A 12,500-nucleotide genomic window follows, 5' to 3' on the forward strand; every position below is an offset into this window, starting at 1 on the left:
CAGATCTTTCAAGGAGAGAGTGTGTGTGTGTGTGTGTGTGTGTGTGTGTGTGTGTGTGTGTGTCTTTCTACAAGCATGCGCTCAGACATTCCAAAACCACAAGTTTATCATAGGTTCCACTGCCAGAGATCTCAGGCTACAACAGTGGCAACCCGAATAAAACACGTCGCTACCTTCCCATCTCCAACAGAAAGAAAGAATGAATGAACGAACGAAAGAATGAAAGAAAGAAAGAAAGGATTGAAGGAAGGAAGGAAGGAAGAGATAACAGAATACAAAAAACAGATACAGAAAAGATAAATGAAAATGACAGTTTATTTTTGAACATACTCTACTGTGGACCAAAGATGCTGAATAGTGATACCATAGATATTTTTATAATCACAATCTGAAGTAACCCATCCCATCATTTGATCAGGGTTTCAGCATCCCTTTCACCTTCGTTAACCATAACTGTGCTTTTACACGATTGAGAAAGAAACACAGTCTTGAGTCGTGTCGTTGGGTGTGTTAGGACTCGTGGATGCGGTTTGATCTAGTGAGATAGTAGTTTGGTCTCGTGAGGAAGTGGTTTTGTCTGGTGAGGTCGTAGTTGTTGAAGGTGGGGCTGGCAGTTCGACCTGTTGAGGTGGTAGTTTAATTTGGCTGGAGTTAGCGTAACTTAGTGTCACAGTCAGAGGCATCATTTATTGTGTTGTGTTTTGTGTATGTGTGTGTGTGTTGTGTTCCCAGCGCTGAGACAAGCTGTGGGTTCCAGGGCTTACACTGCTGCCTGCTCTGCAATGCTCTGCTGCAGCTTAAACGCTTCCAGATGCTCCCAGAGCAGCAGCTCAGCAGACTCCCCAGTCTGCCTCACCTTCTAAAGTCTATTCTGTTCTATTACATCCTATTGTACTCAACTCCATTCTATTCTATTTTACTCAACTCCATTCTATTCTGTTCTCTTGTACTCAACTCCATTCTATTTTGTTATATTGTACTCAACTCCATTCTATTCTTTTGTACTCAACTCCATTCTACTCTGTTCTCTTGTACTCAACTCCATTCTATTCTATTCCATTCTATTCTATTGTACTCCACTCCATTCTATTCGATTGTACTCAACTCCATTCTATCCTGTTGTCTTGTACTCAACTCCATTCTATTCTATTCCATTCTATTCTATTGTACTCAACTCCATTATATTCGATTGTACTCAACTCCATTCTATCCTGTTCTATTGTACTCAACTCCATTCTATTCTAGTCAGTTCTATTCTATTCTACTCTACAATGTTTCTGTCACTCTTATTTATAATGTCTCACCCAAACCTATGCTTTGCTATTCAACAATTCATTTGATTTTAATGGCACATGTCAAGCTAGGGGAAGTAACACAACTGTATAAAATTGGTAGGAATGTGCATTACAATCACCCAACTCTGTTACTCTGTTACACCAAACAAACAAAACTGAAGCAGATCAAATAAACTATGAATCATACCCCACAACCCAGGTTTACAACAACATCCTCCTCTCCCAGATCAACAGATTGCAGCTCTGCAGTCTCCTGTAAATCTGGCCCTAATCTGGCCCTAATCTGGCCCACTCCATTGTAATCTGCCTTCCCCTGTGATTGGTTTTGTGTGGTTCTTTGCATTTCTGTATTACTGTTTATTGAAGGCTGGCGTTTTTGCGATGTGCTCAGCTGAACGTCCTCCATGGCTAGTATTCTGTGGTTCCTTATCTTCCTGGGTTGCTGTATGTTGAACCTCCTCTGTAGCTATAGACCCTTTCAACAATAAAAACAAAAACAATGCTTGAACATTCTATTTGGTTCCCAATCTACTTCCTCTGCATTAAGATAACATATGGAATGTTAAAACGGAAGCCTTGTGGGGCCAACTATGATGCTGATAATGGAACTCTCTTGAAAGGGTCTATTAAGGTTTTGCACCTACGTCATAATGTCATGTGACCGTTTGTTTACAACTAGAGTGGTAGGCAAGAATGGTAGGCAAGGCACTGCAGAGAGTGGTAGGCAAGCCTACAACAGTCGGGTTGCATAGGCTACATATAGTTACAAATAGCTTCAAAATTGAAATTTTAATATCAAATATTGACCGGGATGCCGACCACTTGTGTAGGCCCTAACAGTTGGTTTTACAATAAGAAGCAAAAAGACAACGAACGGCCGTTTAGCCTACCTATCCTCGTGGTTTTGGAGGATGATCGTTAGCAGCTGTGAAGTCTTTTATTCTCAAGATGGCCTAATGGTGTAGCCTATTGTCTACAAAGACGTAGGCTAAAATACAACTATCTACAGTCATCCAAAAATGACTTGCCAGAGATAGGCTATGAAGGTAAAAAATGCAGCATTTTAAACATGGCAAGATTATTTTTACCGGAACAGTTTGTTCTAATTTGTCTCGTGAAATTCATGCTTGTGGACATCAATCACCTATCTTCTGTCCTTCTATTTCAAGTTATCATGAGTGTCATTTGATTATCACAAAATAAATGAAAACAGAATAGGCTTATGTGCTATAGCCTACAGCTCAGTTAGGCTAACTCCCGTATGTCAAAATAAACTGATTTTTGAGCTGAACTTAACACAGCAACCTCAAACACCACTGTTGAACCTAGGCTACTGCTTCAGTCATGTAAGAAATAAGCAGTTTATGAATTATCTTTACCCGTTTAATCAAGTCCACATGACTAAAATAACAGCATATTTAAAGGCTGAGCTAGCATAACAGCCATAGCCGATGCTGCAATGAACTAGTAAAAAAAGTTTCATACAATTAATGAACTTTATCACTCACATTCTGAGTTTTTCTGGGTGGTTATATATCCATGCAGATCGTCTTCGAATGAATCATCGCTGTTATATGTTATAATATGTTACAGGATTCATGACTTTAACGACATTAATGTTACATGATGCTGACTGACGCTGGCTATGTAGGCTAACGTTACCGTTTTAACGTCTGCTGAGTCTACATGCCTATCAAAACCTGTCGCTGTTCAGTTCAAGTTAAATGATCAAATATTGTTTGATTTTGTGTCAACTTTTAGAGGGAAGACATGTTCCTTTCTGGCCAAATTTCACAGCTTCTAAGAAAGCCTATCGTCTTCGTGTAAACTGAGTTTTGAACAGAGAAAAAAAGTTAGGCTACCATAGGCTACATGCAGGTTCTCCCATAACGTTATCGATACAGATCAATGCACCAAATCAGGACGATTTTAGCGAAATAACGTTCCTGTGACAGGCTATCAAATATTGAACAATGGGATAACGTTTCATCATCACCTTTATTGATGCCTGAAATGTTGACATTGCTGAAATACAGAGACGTAGCCTACTGAGAGGCAGCTGCAGACAACGATGTTCAATGGGTTCAACTTGTCCCTTGCCTACCAGGTGGATGTAAACAAAGCTATAGAACCTAGAATACGTCACGTTAATATTGAGCTCAAGGTGTCCCATGGATGGTTCTGTGTGCCTCTGCCTCTTCCTGGTTTACTGGATATTGTGGGTTGGTGCTGTGCAGTTCCCAGCCCACACAGAGGCGTTAAGAGGGTGGGGGTGAAGGGTGGGTGTGAGGGTGGGGGTGAGGGAGAGGGTGAGAGTGAGAGAGACACGTAGGGGGAGCTCGCGAGGAGATCAGGTTTCATGAGGTAAGGCCAAGATGGAGAGAGCACATGGACTCAGAACTTCTCCTCCTCCTGCAGCTGCAGCAACTTAACGCAGAAAATAGAAAGTGCTTCATTTAACTTCCACCGGGACCCAGGCTCAGGTTTTATACAGTTGGTGGCCAAAGTGTGTGACTTGTGGTTTGACATCTGAGCTTTTGTGAAAGGCATACTGCCTGAAATCTTTGAATTACAAGTTAGATGTACTGTAATTTAGCCTTTGACAAACATCAGGCAAGTGTCAGTTGTGGGGCTTAGATGCTTTGAAAAAGTTTGGAAGCTAAAGTAACTCAATATAAACCGTTCTGCTTTAAATTCTAACATTTTTCTGCGACACTCCCAAATTCAACATTCCCACGAGCCAACTAATTAAGAACCCATCTCTAATTTTATGCAATCTTCTTGTGCGGGACTGTATTAACCAGATTGTTGTGTTTAGAATGAGAAGACTGTTTGCTTCAGAACAATGATTAATGTATTGACCTGCACTTTGCACACATTCTTAACTAACATTCTTGCTATCACATGGTTTTCTCAATGCAGAGGCAGCCGTGGCCTACTGCTTAGCACTTCGGACTTGTAACCGGAGGGTTGCCGGTTTGAACCCTGACCAGTAGGCACGGCTGAAGTGCCCTTGAGCAAGGCACCTAACCCCTTACTGCTCCCCGAGCGCCGCTGTTGTTGCAGGCAGCTCACTGCGCCTGGGATAAATGCAGAGACCAAATTTCCCTCACGGTATCAAAAAAGTATATATACTTATATATATATGCAGTAATACTTCACCTTTAACAGTTCTGCAGTCAAGACAGTGTGTGTGTGTGCGTGTGTGTGAGTGCGCACGCATACAGTATGTGTGTTTGTGTGTGTGTGATGTTAATGTTGAATTGTAGATTCTGTGTGTGTGGCGTGCCCATTGGACTAGAGTTAGATCTCAATTCAGTGTACATTTCTCTTTGTGTGGGTGGAGCTGGGAGGGGCTAGGGCTTGGCAGAGGAGATGAGAGCGGAGGAGAGAAGAGGAGAGGGGAGGAGGGGAGGAGAGAGGAGGGGAGAGAAGAGGAGAGGGGAGGAAGGAAGGAGAGAGGAGGGGAGGAGGAGAAGAAGAGGGGAGGAGAAGACAGGGCTGTATCACAGTGAAATGTGGTAGGGGATTCCTCTTCTTTCTTCATTTCTATTTTTTCTCCTCCAAAATGCCATGACCTGTGAAGACAGAAGGGAGAGAGGAAAGGAGAGAGGAGGGAGAGAGGAGGGGGAGAGGAAAGGAGAGAGGAGGGAGAGAGGAAAGGAGAGAGGAGGGAGAGAGGAGGGGGAGAGGAAAGGAGAGAGGAGGGGGAGACAGAAAGACTGGGGAGAGAGGAGAGGCTAACTTAAGAACTCAAGTAATGCAAGCAGGCAGGTGGCAACAGGCTAGATTTTAATGTGTGAGTGTGTGTGTGTATATGTGTGTGTATATGTGTGTGTGTGTGTGTGTGTGTGGGGGGGGGGTAGAGAGAGAGAGAGAGAGAGAGAGAGAGAGAGAGAGTGAGAGTGTTTATGTGTGCGTGTGTATTGAGGGGGTGACAGAGGTCAATGCGGGCTCACAAACAGCATCTAAAATTCAGCATGAATAACATCTGCCTCTAACAGGCAGACAGACAGACACACACACACACACACACACACACACACACTATCTCACCTAATGATCATCCATCATGAACGATTTACATTACAAAGAAGTAAATAAAGTGGTCACATATTGCATTTTCTTTGTGATACTTGATAAAAAGATCTATGAATCCATAAATGCATGCATGTAATGTTAACACAGGCTTGTAATGCTTGTATACACACACACACACACACACACACACACACACACACACACACACACACACACACATAAACACACACACAGATGTTTCTGTTCAGCTAATGTAGTGTGAGCGCTGAAAGGCAGTGGCGGATAGTTTAGCTTTATACTGCTGAGGTGGAATGCTGCCTGCTCAACGTCTCAACATGTTCAGGGAAAGGGCCAGAGGTGTGTGTGTGTGTGTGTGTGTGTGTGAGAAAGAGGGGTGTGTCCGTGCCTCTGTGTGCACGGCTGTGTCCACTTCTCACTCTTAACCACTACACAGGCATTAGAGAAATGTACCCTTTGTCCCTTTCAGTGACAGCGAATACAAAGGGGGAAGAGAGAGAGAGAGAGAGATACAGGGAGAGAGAGAGAGATACAGAGAGAGAGAGAGAGAGAGAGAGAGAGATACAGAGAGAGAGAGAGAGAGAGAGAGAGATACAGGGAGAGAGAGAGAGATACAGAGAGAGAGAGAGAGAGAGAGAGAGAGCGCTTTAGCGTGACTAAGGGTGCCCACAAGCAAGAAAGAGTGGGTGTATTGACTTTTTACTAGAAACATTGAAGAGCTCTATTAAAGCTCTTTAAATTAATTGACCATGTTAAAATAATTATGCAATTGTATTATATTTATACCCACCCCTTTGTTTTTTTTTTAATGCTACCACATTAAAACTGTAACACGGCTTAGAATGCAGACTTTAAAATCTTCACACACTATTACAGCAGGTGGCTGGTGAGGCACTGGAAATAGAAACACATATTTCCCCTACCTCCTTATTTAACCTGTGAACTACTGTTTTCTCCAGGTCGAGGCTTCCTATCCACAGCAGTCTTTACGTGTGTCCCAACACACTCTTTTTACTGACAGACATGCAATTAAGGTGACAGTAGCATCAGTGAAGGTGTACTTTCAGTAATTCACTAATAATAGCTCTTCTAATAATAGAGAGTCTTTCGACATCTCTGATGAGGAGGCTGATTAATGTCTTTCCAATGGAGATCCAAAGCAGCCATAGCAGTTGCTATAATATAATGTATACCTGTCGCTATAATACTGTATATAATGTATACCTGTGTTACATGGGAAGTCTCAGAAGAGTGTGTTATGGTTTTCTGGTAAAGGTGCCTCCTCTTTTTCATGGGAAGAAGGAAACTAGTACAAACCCAGCCTGTATCTATCTATTTATCTATCTATCTATCTATCTATATATATATATATATCTATATATATATATATATATATATATATATATATATATATATATATATATATATATATATATATATATATAGGACAGCTATATATTTGTAGTGCTAATCTGATCTGGTGAGAATATGGTCTTTATCTGATCCCGAATGTGGTTCTGATTTCATCCTGAACGTGGTCCTGATCTGTGCCCATATTCGCAAAGAATCATAAGGATAGTTTCTAACTGGCGGATTTAGGAGAAACTCTTACAAATAATGGGCATGTCAGTTTTGTTAACTTTAGGACTCCTAATTTTAGCACTAAACTTAGCACTTAAGTCTGAGACAAGTTAGAAATAATCGAGAGGACTCCTAGCTCACTAAGACCTATTCACACACAATCGTAAGTAGCTGCTTGTAGCATTCCACGTCGCAATGTTTTGAAATGCATATGCAGAATCACTTACAGGAGCTCAATCGCAAGGGAATAATTATGCATTGTAAGGGATAAAACAACAACCAAAACCATTAATTGTGGAGATTTAAACTAAATGTAGTTTCATTGTAAAATAAATGAAATTGCTTCTTGTCCATGCAAACATTGCAAATACTGCATCAATGCGTAGTGTATTCCATGACTAAGCGATTTGCTTTATAGCCTGTCGTCTTTATTTACCTCTCGACCTTCGTGGTACTCTTTGCTCATCACCAAAGATGGTACTTCTGTGCCTTCTCACCTGTCACTCATCATCAGCCAATCACCATGGTCACTGCAAGCAAGCTTGTGCATGAGAAATGAGGTCAACCATGGCAATAGAGCTCTTATCTTAATAATTTATTATCATAATATATATTATATATAATATATTATCAGTTGTGATTTTCCTTCAGTTGTTGGTCTCAACAACTTTGTGAATAGGTTTAGAGAAAACTCCTAGTTAAAAAACTTTTAATGTGATGTAGGAGTACTCTTAGTGGTACGATAAAATGTTTTGTGAATACGGGCCCTAATCATGAACATGGTCCTGATCTATTCCAGAATGTGGTCCCGATCTGGTCCTGAATGTGGTCCCCATCTGGTCCTGATTTCTTTTTTTTATTTAAACCTTTATTTTACCAGGAAGGTCCCATTGAGACACAATGTCTCTTCTGCCAGGGACTCCTGGTCAAGATGGCAGCAATTATTTGAAAGACAAAGAAAATACAACATGGGACATGGGTACAGAGCAAAGACATCAACAGCACACTAACACAGAGGACACAGAGTCAGAGACAACAAAGACTAAGGAGAGCTAAAATATATAATGTGGTCCTAGTGTGATCCTGAATGTGGTCCTATCCTGAATGTGGTCCTAGTGTGATCCTGAATGTGGTCCTAATGTGGTCCTAGTGTGGTCCTGAATGTGGTCCTAGTGTGGTCCTGAATGTGGTCCTAGTGTGATGCTGAATGTGGTCCTATCCTGAATGTGGTCCTATAGTGTGATCCTGAATGTGGTCCTATAGTGTGGTCCTGAATGTGGTCGTAGTGTGATGCTGAATGTGGTCCTAGTGTGATCCTGAATAGTGTGATCCTGAATGTGGTCCTGAATGTGGCTTAGGTCTACCCTGATGTGGTCAGGGTCTATCGTGGAGCTGTACCAGTGTGAGCTACAATCTGGATCCTGACTAAACCTAAAGTTGAGATTGTTTCCTGGTGCATATGCCACATGCATATGCTGCACATAATAACCTGACTGCCCTGAACCAGGCCAGGGTAGCAATGCTGGCTGATTTCAACACAAAAAGCAATATGTGTTGCATAGTAAGTGCTTGACATATGTTGCCAACGTGGAATGTCCTGCTTTGGGATGTGTGTGTGTGTTTGTGTTTGTGTGTGTGTGTGTGTGTGTGTGTGTGTGTGTGTGTGTGTGACTGCTTTTGTTATGTCTGCATGGTGGAAATGGCAATTTGACTTGAAAACGTTTATCTGGAAAACTACTGTTTTATTTGCGTCGCCAAGCTGGTATTTTTCTGGGGTTAATTATATAGGCCAGTGTGCCAAAGGCTCCGCAACTCTGAGGAGTCAGAGAGAGCGAGAGTGAGAGAGAGAGTGAGAGAGAGAGAGAATTACATGAAAGAGAAGGGGAGGGAGGTACAGTAGATGTGGAGGAGAATGTGTGAGAGAAAGACGGAGGGAGATACAGAGTGGGAGAGAGATTAAGAAAGAAGGGATGAGAGAGAAAGAAAGAAAGAGCGAAAGACAGACAGACAGATGACATACATACCAGACTTCCTCTCTCCTTCCATCCTCCTCTTTCTTTCTCCCCTCTCTCTCTCTCTCTCTCCCATACCCCTCTCTTCTTCCTCCCCTCTCTCTCTCTCTCTCTCCCATACCCCTCTCTTCCTCCTCTTGCTCTCTCTCTTCTGTACCCCTCTCTTCCTCCTTTCTCTCTCTCTCTATTTCATACCCCTCTCCTCATCCTCCATCTCTCTCTCTTCTTCACTCCTCCCCTCTCTCCATCTCTTTCTGCCCCCCCCCCCCACACACCCCACAGGGTGACACATGAGGGAGGTATCAACACAAACAGAGCAGGAGAAAGATCTAAGGGGAAAGAACGACTGAGAGAGAGATGGAGACAGAGAGGAATAAAGGAGTCTAATGGAGTGAGAGCAAAAGAACAAGGGATTATAGACTCTAGAAATGGAATGAGAGAGGGAACAGTTAAAATAGAGAGAGGGTTTGAGAGAGAGAGAGAGGAGACGGAAGAGGACCCAGACAAGACACTCAGGCAACTCCTCAATTATTTGCTCTCTCTCTCTTTCCTTCTCTCTCTTTCCCTCTCTCTCTCTTTCTCTCTCTTGCTCTCTCTCTCCCTCCCTCCCTCCGGTTTTCCATAAGTTCGAATCGAGGACACAGCATTTCTTCTGCCCTACCCCTTTTTGCTTTCTCTCGTTTCCCTGTAGCACTCTCTTCTTTTCTCTCGTTTCCCTGTAGCACTCTCTCCTTTCTCTCCCTTCCCCGGCTCCTCCCTGGCTGTTGATGTGGCAAACGCAACATGACATCCCCACTATTTCTGTTTGCGAAAAGAAAAGAAAAGATTAAGAAAATGGAAAAACACAAAAGCAAGGAACAGGACTTCTCCCTACCAAGCCTCCCTTTTCTTGTACTCCACCCCTAAGACCAAAGACAAAGTACTCATTAGCCCATGAAGATGGAGCAAAATGCATTTTAGTAATATATTCTTGTTCATTTCATCTGTGCACACTGAATATATTTTTGTTATCTGTTTAAGAATGTATTCATTTTTTTATTGAGAAAGACTTTGCTTGTACTTGTGTGTTCCTTGCTGTTACATTCACTAGGCCTATGTTCTAGTTCTTGCTCAAGTCTTGACCAACTTGGATCCCACAGATAAAACGTTCTTTAAGGAGTTCTTGTGAGTAATGTTAGTTCCTCTGTTGTAAAACAGGACTATCTCTTGATACAGACCTATTTTATCCAGTGTTTATAAGATTACAAATCTACATATTAGAAGACTGTCAAACAGTAGAGTGTGGACACTTAGTCCTTGGCCTTCCCAATCTTGGATGATCCTTTAATATTTCTGCTTGACATGTTTGTTTCCCGACTACAAACGGCTAATACAAATGAAAACCCTTGAGCAGATAAATGCTGATGCCTTGTATATTTGGATGTATTTATAAACAATGCACTAAGACAAACTCAGACGCTAACCTCTTGCTCTTAGTCTGAGATTTTCTGACTCTAATGGACTATATCACTTCCACTTAAAATAAACAACTCCTTTGACTCTCCATGCTAGATGTTTTGCTGAATGTGATGTTAAGCAACATGGATAATCTCTGTTTCTCAAGTTCCATTTTATACATTTGGATGCGTAAAACAAAGTCTAAGTATTTCTTTTTTCTGCAGGTATCTTTAACTTTGCTACGCAACCGTGGAGGAACCCTGGGTAACGTGTGCAAATTTTACTAAATCGTGCACGCGTTTTACTAAATAGTGCGCTAATTTTACTAAATTGTGCTCTCATTTTAATATCGTTATATATCGTAAATCGAGACCACAAGTTAGTAAAATACGAGCACTATATAGTAAAACGAGCACACAGTTGTAAACACAATCTAGTGAAGTGAGACCACAATTTACTAAAATGAGCTCACATTCTCTTGAGATACAAAATATCTTGCAATAGCACCTCCCGGGCTCTGTACTTTGCCGAGCAGGGAGTGAGTAGTTAAAGACTTTAAAGATTAAACGTTATCTTTTTTAGCATGTGTTGATATTGAATATCCACATACTATCTGGATCTCCTCATACTACCTCATATAAGTAAATGTAATAGAGCAGGCTTTGCTTTTACCACCCTGGCCTTTCCATGATTTTTTCTAACACTTTCTTTTCAACTGTACACTTCAGTCAGCATGTCACTCTCACTGTATGTTTTAGACACTCAGATTTAAATACCAATTTGTCTTCCACTCCACTGTGTGTCATTACATAGGTCAAAGGTCCGATATGGCTGATTGTATTTCTGTTGTCCAGGTGTGGGTCCAGTAGCAAATGTCAATCAAACACAGATCCAACCTCATTAAAGCTACATGATGCAAAAGTAGGTATGTGTACACATTGTTGTCAATGTTCAACATACTGGGTACTCATTTAGCGCTATGTTGATATAGGCTGACATTGCATTGAAAGCTGCACGAAAAGGGTAATTTTCTTGCTTAGTAAAACAAAGTGACATAGTGCATTGGCAGGCGTTTCGGACATGTATCAACACTATCAAAATGCCCAGTATATCAAAAATGAGTTGCCAAAGGTGCCATTTTAAGGTGAATGAACTATGTAGTGTGTTGTCTTTAAAGTGTAGGTAATAATATGAGATACCTCAAGACGTATCTCGTATTATTACCTACACTTTAAAGACAACACAACACTACATAGTTCATGAGGCTTATTACATTAGTGAATCTCACTATTGCATGTGTGGTTGACATGTGTGGGTGTTGTGAAATGTTAAAGGGTCCTAAAGCTCTAAAGTGATATGACTGGAACTGATTTGTCTGTCATACGGAAGAGGCATTCTCTCGCTCTTTCTTCCCTAGCTCTCTCTCTCTATCTCTCTCTGTCTCTAGTCTGGACAGTTCCTCTAAGAGCCCGTCAGCATGTGCCTTATACTGTATACTACATACATGTGCATAGTACAGTATATTCCATATATTAATAGTAAAACCATACATTGTGTCCTAGTATACAGTAGAAAAAACATACATTATGTCTTAAGGCCTATTCACACCAAGAACGATAACGATAACTATAACCATAACGATAAAAGCGTTCACACTGAACAACGATAAGCAAAGTCTCTCCTTGTGTTAATGAATGTGAAGGTTAAAATTTGATGGGTTCTGATTGGCTATTAGCTTTTTATCGTTCTGAAAATCGCTCTGAAAGTGATCCCCAACGATATCGTTCTTCATGTCGTTATCGTTATAGTTTATGTGTGAACGTCATCATTCATATTAACGAGAACGATATTTATTTATAGTTATCGTTATTGTTATCGTTCTTTGTGTGAATAGCCCTTTGGAGTACTAATACCATACATTATGTCTTAGAGTACTAATACCATACATTATGTCTTAGAGTACTAATAAATAAAAGAAAAACTTTGTCGCCGCACACTCTATCTCTTAATCCTTTTATTTAAGAGATAGAGTGTGCGGCGACCAAGTTTTTCTTAGTTTTCCCTTGCCAGCACCTCGGAGGGTGTGCATTCTTTTCGTTATTTATACGCATAGAGT

This window comes from Alosa sapidissima, chromosome 24 (genome assembly GCF_018492685.1).
Source record: "Alosa sapidissima isolate fAloSap1 chromosome 24, fAloSap1.pri, whole genome shotgun sequence".
Classification (NCBI taxonomy): Eukaryota; Metazoa; Chordata; class Actinopteri; order Clupeiformes; family Clupeidae; genus Alosa; species Alosa sapidissima.